The following is a 7,515-nucleotide window of genomic DNA, read 5'->3' on the forward strand; positions in this document are numbered from 1 at the left end:
GTGGGTGGAAATCTATCGAGTCAGCAGGTTATTTTTCTGCATCACTTACAGTTTCAGTCCTCTACACTTTTGTGCCGGCTGCAACCATCTTTCTGTATTTCATTGTATGTCAGTCCTTTATTTCATTTGTGTGTGATGTGGTATGCTTGTGTACAATCTCAATGTGTCTTTGCCAGTCACTTTAACCTTGAGAGGGGATAATAGTGTGAGGTCGTATCCACGTGAGAGTGTCGGTGCTTATGAGTGAATTGTATCGAGAGAGGAATAACTGGGTATATAAACTCGTCCTGTGTCTGTAACATGTAATCTTCCAATCAATAAAATAGACCCTTTTATCATCTCTTCACAATGTAGAGATTAGGGTTTCTCCATCCCTCAGTTGTGAAGGATGCAGAATTGCTTGTTCGCCTTTTATTCATCTTCAGAGATTTTGTTTGGTATCCAGCTCAATTTATGTTAATCTGTGACTTATTTGTCTGCATCTAGTTTTTCCCCAAATTACAACACTTAATACTTTTCCAGACTTGCAAGCACAGGTGACCCGGCTCTTCCAAGTTTTGGCCGTATAGATAGGATGCATTATTCTCCCTGAGATGTTACAATCCTTGGTTGAGTCTATGTGGAGATGGTCAGGGGAAAGTTTTACTGTTGGGTCCTTAGATAAATCCTGGATGATTAGATTATTTGCAGGAATTATTATCGATTGAGAAGGTGTAGATTTTTTTCAAACAAAACCATTAACTGCAAAGCACATCAAATACATTCTAACAAGACACATAAAGATTCATTTACTAAAAAAAAATAGCAATGCCCAAACGCAATGCGCAACAAAATGCTGTTAATTAGCATTTTGGTTTTTCCTGATAAAAAATATATAATACATATAAAATAACATTTTGGCTAGTTAATTAATTTCTATGTTAGTGCAGGTCATGACTGACATAGATGATCCATACTTACGGGAACGTCTCCACTGGTAGTTTTCTCTGTTACTTTATCAATTTGATCTAAATCTTTTGATACAAAAAGTACAGATATTTCAACAAGAATAGATAATCGAGCTTAGGTTTCTCCAAGCTCTAATTTTGCATAAGTTGTAGAGTGGATCCTCCATATGCAGCATGTTCTTAGGTTGGTTCCAGCTTAAATTTCTACAAGCTGCTTTTACAAGCCTCAATAACATGCCCTTGGTCTGAATTCAACAGATGAAACTTATGAACAAAAATGAAAATAGATAAAACATGAAACTGATATTCATGTCATTCTATATATATGTTTATGTGTGTTTCAACTTGAGATTGCGCAAACCTTTTCACATTATCTTTGACTTTATGGGAGTTTATTGCTTTTTTTTAGTCAGGCTATATTGCTTTGTTAATATGAAATTTGCCCACTTGAACTAATTTCAAGAGAAGAACGTGATGCATACTTTTAGTAACTATTTTTGTTTACATGCATTGGGGTTGAACAAGTATATGAAAGCAAAGTCTTGGAAAGTGAGAGCTTTCTCAGAAGTATAAGGGAGTCTAGTTTGTTCGTACTAATTAGCATAGTTGGTAGATAATCTGGGGATCCAAATTTGACTCTCCCCATGTTATGTTAAGATACAATCACTTGAATAGGAAACAACACTGAAGCATGTCATCATTCATCAATAAATTTTGTAGGAACAAAAGTCAAATAGGCAGAGTTGAAATCCACAAATTTCATTCCTGCATCCTCAGCTGTAGATCACTTTTTGTATTGTTTAACAATGAGTCAGTTGTTAGGGATGGCACCGAGCCTGACAACAACAACAGCATCAATATTCATGTATTGAAAACCCATAATGTCCTTTTTGTGATGAGGCAGCAGGTACTCTTATTCATGTATGTATTCACTGTTAATATGCAATGTCTGTGTAAAGTTTGGTGCCAAATATATTTACTCTTTAGTAATCTGAGTAATACTGTCATTCTCTTACAACATAGCTATTCAGTATAAAAACAAGAGATACATTTAACACAACTCTAGCTCCCAACTGTCCCATTTTTTATGTGAATTCTTAGCAGCAACCATTTATGTATGATGATAGAAATAACACTCATAGTCTCAGCAAGTTCGACTCCACATAACTGCCTCAAACGTAATGCAAAACATTTCCAAGATGCTAGTTTTGCCGGTTTGGGTCTAATTTTTTAACAAAATCGTGCAGGAGAATGCTTAGCAGATCTGGAAATATCAAACAAGGACCAGGGACCTACAGCATGCAGAAGCTCTAGTGTTGCTTATATCGGTGTAGTGGATTTTTATTCTGCAGCATAGAAGTACGGATAACAAGGGAGGAAAGGAGGTTCTGACTTCTACTATTGGTATATATAGGATTTAAAAATACTTTTATCGGAATGTAAAACTTAAATTGGCTCTATTTTGGATCCTCAATGGTCATATGTCAGAAGGCAAGCATTTCAAGCTGCTTATGGCATTGCTAAGAAGTGGTTTAGTTATGCCTAGTGTATGAGGCTCCTGCTAGTTTTTGCTATATTTTTTACTAAAAAAATGCCATTTAGCAAAAACTGGCCTTGCAAGCCGTAATTTCTACTAGTTTTTTGCTGTATTTTCAAAGATGGGAACCCTCCTGAGATGGGTTGGTGTTGATTTCAAGAGCAACCTTATATCGGTTGGAAGGTCCCTGAGGAGAAATCAACCAGACGCTTAATTGGTGGTTATATTGCTAACTGAATTGACTAAACAATCAAACAAAGTCGAACAAGCATATGATCATAACAAACATATCTGTATTTCTCCAATAAACCCATCTTGAATTAACAGTAGATACACCATTAACAATAATTTGAGAAGGTTCAACAATTTCACCAGTAACATGACCATCAAGATCAGTAGAAATCAACACAGATTCAAATTGGTCAGGCCATAGAAGGAAGTTCGTATGATCTAATTTCAGAGATACAAAGTTACCAATATTATTAAAAGGTAGAGGAAAATAGCTTGAATTACCAGATACAGAAGCAGCGGAAATCGGTTGTTCGATTTGTGGATCTTGAATTGAAGATTGCGGAGGAATTGTTGAGTTATGTTGAGTTTGATTATTCATTGATCCTCTGGTATTCGACATTTGAAGTATGATGAAGACAACAAATCAAGATTTTGAAGAAATCAAGATCCAGAATGATGATTTGAAGAACTTATGAAATCAAACAAGTTGATTAATGATCAGAAATTTGTCGAAAAATATATTTGATCAATAAGAAGTGAAGAATCACTAGTATGTGTAGAAAATTGTTACAGAATTTGACCTAGATCGTCCCTCTCGGATACCATGAAAAAGCTGTAATGAATGTGTGGATGCAATATTATTACACAGTAATGATCAGGTGTCTTACATAGATAGGGAGGAGAGGTATTAATACAGACCAATAGACTAGAATCAAGTCAATGAGACTTGACTTATACATGACTTTTCCTAATAGAAGCAAAAGAGTGGAAAGTGAAAGCTTTATCAGAAATACAAGGAAGTGTTTCTTTTTCTTTTTAACGCGAAATCTCTCTTTTCCTTGCTTCTTAGCATGTGTATTGATAATTTGGGGTCCAAAGTATGAACTTTTGTTCGAAGTGTGTGGGCTTCCAACTCAAAACTAGTTGGCTTTGAGTTGGAAGCCCACACACTTCTAACATGGTATCAGAGATAGGCCCGTATGAGAGTGAAATGAGAAGTAGATCCAAAGGGCTGCCTGTCCACCCGTACAGAAGTCCACGTTGTAGTGGCTTAATCTTCTCCGCCCTACACGTGGAGGGGCAGCATGTTGGAGAAACTATAAGATAGTCCCAATAGCTAACTCCTTAGCCTATATCTTAATATATAAGGTGTGGAGCCACTCCACTCTTTGCCAATTGGTTTTGAATTGGAAGCCCACACATTTCAAACATGGTATCAGAGCTAGGCCCGTATGAGAGTGGAATAAGAAGTAGACCGAAAGGGCTGCCCGTCCACCCGTACAGAGGTCCACGTTGTAGTAGTTTAATCTCCGTCCTATACGTGGAGGGGGAGCATGTTGGAGAAACTATAAGATAGTCCCACATAACTAACTCCTTAACCTGGATCTTAATATATAAGGTGTGGAGCCACTCCACTCATAACCAATTGGTTTTGAGTTGGAAGCCCACGCACTTCTAACAACCTTCACGAGGCCTGTTAAGGTGAATTGGAAGTCTGAATAGGGAACAACACTAAAGTCTGTTATTATTCATCTATAAAATTCGTAAGAACATAGAGTCAAGCAGATAAGTCAATTACTCAATTGTTCAATGTTCTATGCTATAGCTATCAACATTTAGTATAAATTGTATCGTTAACTACAACCAAGCTAATTGATAGGATGTTGTCAATTATTCAGAATTCTGTCTTCAAATAATTCTACTTTCCATCTCCATTATAAAGCTCAATTCTGGCTGGGTACTTTACACACTAGTACCAAGACTTACATGGCAAATATTCTGCTGGCATTGAAGGAAATTCCCATCTTCTTACCAATGGATGGATTTTCTAATAATTCATGCTGTACCCAACATTTCATGCCTACCACAGACGTGACACTTTCCGCAATTCAATGCTGCATCGTCTTTTAACACAAATATCACCCAGTTTGACAGTGATAATGAAGGCGTCGATATATATTATTTCTATGTTTCCATCTTAAGCTAGAGGATTTTGTCACTCGGACTTGAAGATTGGTAACTTGGACATTGATGTGATCTGCAAACAATGTCTAACCTGTAATACTCAGTACTAGGTTTGTTGCATTTGTTACTTCCAAAATTACCAGATTATATGATTTGACTTGTTCCTCCAAAAATCTTTAAGATATGTTGTACTCATTTGTTTCATTTCTATTTTTCTTTTTACTCGATAGTGTCTTTTGTTGTTCTCTATACAAAGCTTTAGTTTCTCAAGCATAGTAGTAGTAGTCATATTTCCCAAGAAGAGGGAAACTGAAATTCATCTATTTCTATGGTTTTCAGTGGTAGCTAGTATGTCTAAAGGCAAGCAAGTCAAACTGCTCATTGCATTGCCAGGAGTGTTAATATGTCTAGTCTATGGATTCTTGCTTTGGCGAGAATTTGGGCATCTTCTTACCATGGATGGGTTTTCTTAGACTTGTAGTTAGCCATACGTTTCATGCCTGCATCCAAAGTTCAGCTGTACCAATTTTCGTATTGTTTGGATCATTTCTGTGATGAAGCAGTAGAAACTCTTTTCCATGTGGAAAGCTGTCAACCATGACCTACACCCATCAATTCCCTCTTAACCAATCACCATATCCAATTCTGAGAACTTTACTTATGGCACCTGAGCAACCAAATGCTCCTTTCCCTCTTAACCATGCTTTCACAGTTTTTAGTGCCTTGAACAACTGGAAAGACTCAAAACAATTATTTGCAATGAAAATTAAATGCTGCAATTCTGTGGACAAGTCTGGTTATTAACATGCATTTGCGTGTTATGTATTTTCTTTCTAATGCATTTGCGTAAAGGTCACAAGGACTAATCTCAATACACGTACACTGTACATGGTTTAATTATCTGAAATATGCTATGTTTATCTCCGAATTCTCAGCTTCCTTTATACGAAAAAGTCTGGCATCGGGATGACTTACACGTGCACTTAGAGCCCACTTTTATATGATTACCAATGTTAACCATACACGTGTACCTTACAACAACATTTTGCTATGACAGCCATTCGTTATCGGCGACACCATCATTGCTAATGGCTCCAGCTATGGACGAGCCGAAGCCCCGACTCTTTGTCTATCTTTTCTCCTTCATATTTCCGAGTATTTACAAGAAAAAAAGAAAATTAGTTGTAACCGCCTACAAAGTTAAAACCTCGTACTATTGGAGATGGTCCGTAAGCCAAGAAGTAATATATCTGTAAAGAGTTCGAACCTTAGTAAGCAAAGATCTAAGACTTTTAGTGCAAGCTATATTGGAGATGCTCTAACGACAAATACAGTATAAAATCAATCACACCTTGCATCTTGATTTGCACGAGTACAGTGGATTTATTTATAATATATATGGTAGCCAAAGAGAGATGCACTTAAATTAATCACATTAACAGAACCAATAATCAATGTCTAATTTTTTAAAGAAATGATGATGTGCATAAAACATATGGGCTTCTTTTAAATATAACCCACATACTTATTAACCATACTCCAAAAAAATATAAGCTAAAATGAAAAGTCAAAAACTAATATGAAAAATCAAACAAGTTTTAACTTTTTGCTAATAATTAAATATCCCTCTTACTCAAAATCAAAATAAACCCTAATTTTGTTTCTTAATATACTTAAAGCAAGTTCAGTAAACCCAATCATTGACTGTTCTCTTGATAGTCTTTTAGGATCATCGCACGGAAATAATAGAGAGATGGAAAGGGAGAAATACCGTGAGCCAACTTTGAATTAGTCTTATCTTACTAGTATGAGATACATCGAATCCATATTACAGCATCTGCAAGAACTATATACAGCTGAAAAAGTTGATATCATGGCAGATGTCTCAATGAATAAGTTCTGTTCTTGTCATCTACTTGATTAAAGAAAAGTAATATTTCTAAGAAGGCGTGACACACTTGGATAGGTACTTGATGTTTCTCATGAACGTGTTCTTCGTTTCCTACCAAAGCATATAAGCCGTGCAACATGTAAATCATCTCCCACAATAACCAAATCCAAACACAGAGAAACCCCAATTCAATTTCTTTTCGTACCATTTCTAAGAGCATCATATACTCGTCCTGAATAAAAAAATACTAAAGTAGTGAATTCAACTTGGCTATGAAACAACACAATCAATTGTTCCCTATACTCTCGATTATGAAAATTAATGGAGACAGTTTCAGTACACCAGATTCTTCTTTTTTTTTGTTGTTGATGTTGATTTAGGGATTTAATATGAAATTATTTGAGCTATATTTAATAATTATATATAATTTTATGGGCTATATGAAATGATTAAAGGTTTGTTTGATTACTTTAAGCAATTACTCAAACGGGCTATGGTTAATAAATGTGTAGGCTAAATTTAAGAAAAGCCAAACATATAGCCGATAAAGGCAGGAGGAAAGACAAGTTCTTTTATAATTTAGTTGAATTAATAGAGGTGAACTTCATAGATCCAGATATAGCTTGAGAGATTTCTAGGTCAGGAAATCATGGATATCTACTACTATTTTGGTGTATGTTTTATAAGTATGTGCGTAGTTAGATTAACACATTATGTGTATAGATGGAGTAACCCAAAATGTAATGGAATATCACCACCAGGTTTCCCTCTCATCGGAGAGACCATTCAGCTGTTCATCCCGGGCAACTCGTTAAATATGCAACGCTTCGTCAACAAGAGAACAGTTAGGTAATTACTCCCTCTGTTACTTTTTAATAGGCTGGTTTTCATAAATAAATGTTTCAAAAATATAGGCTGGTTTCCTAATTGGGAAAGTCAAATGC

General features: G+C 35.8%; 1 long non-coding RNA gene across 1 annotated transcript; it reads right to left on the bottom strand.

The window, feature by feature from the left end:
• Positions 1-1,512: 1,512 nt before the first annotated feature.
• Positions 1,513-3,151, bottom strand: LOC113293197. The gene is made up of 2 exons (XR_003332114.1): positions 2,998-3,151; positions 1,513-1,783 (listed from the first exon to the last, which is right to left on the bottom strand). It is a non-coding gene; the product is annotated as an uncharacterized LOC113293197 (long non-coding RNA).
• Between the last annotated feature and the right edge of the window lie 4,364 nt (positions 3,152-7,515).

Source organism: Papaver somniferum, chromosome 7, assembly GCF_003573695.1.
Source record: "Papaver somniferum cultivar HN1 chromosome 7, ASM357369v1, whole genome shotgun sequence".
Classification (NCBI taxonomy): Eukaryota; Viridiplantae; Streptophyta; class Magnoliopsida; order Ranunculales; family Papaveraceae; genus Papaver; species Papaver somniferum.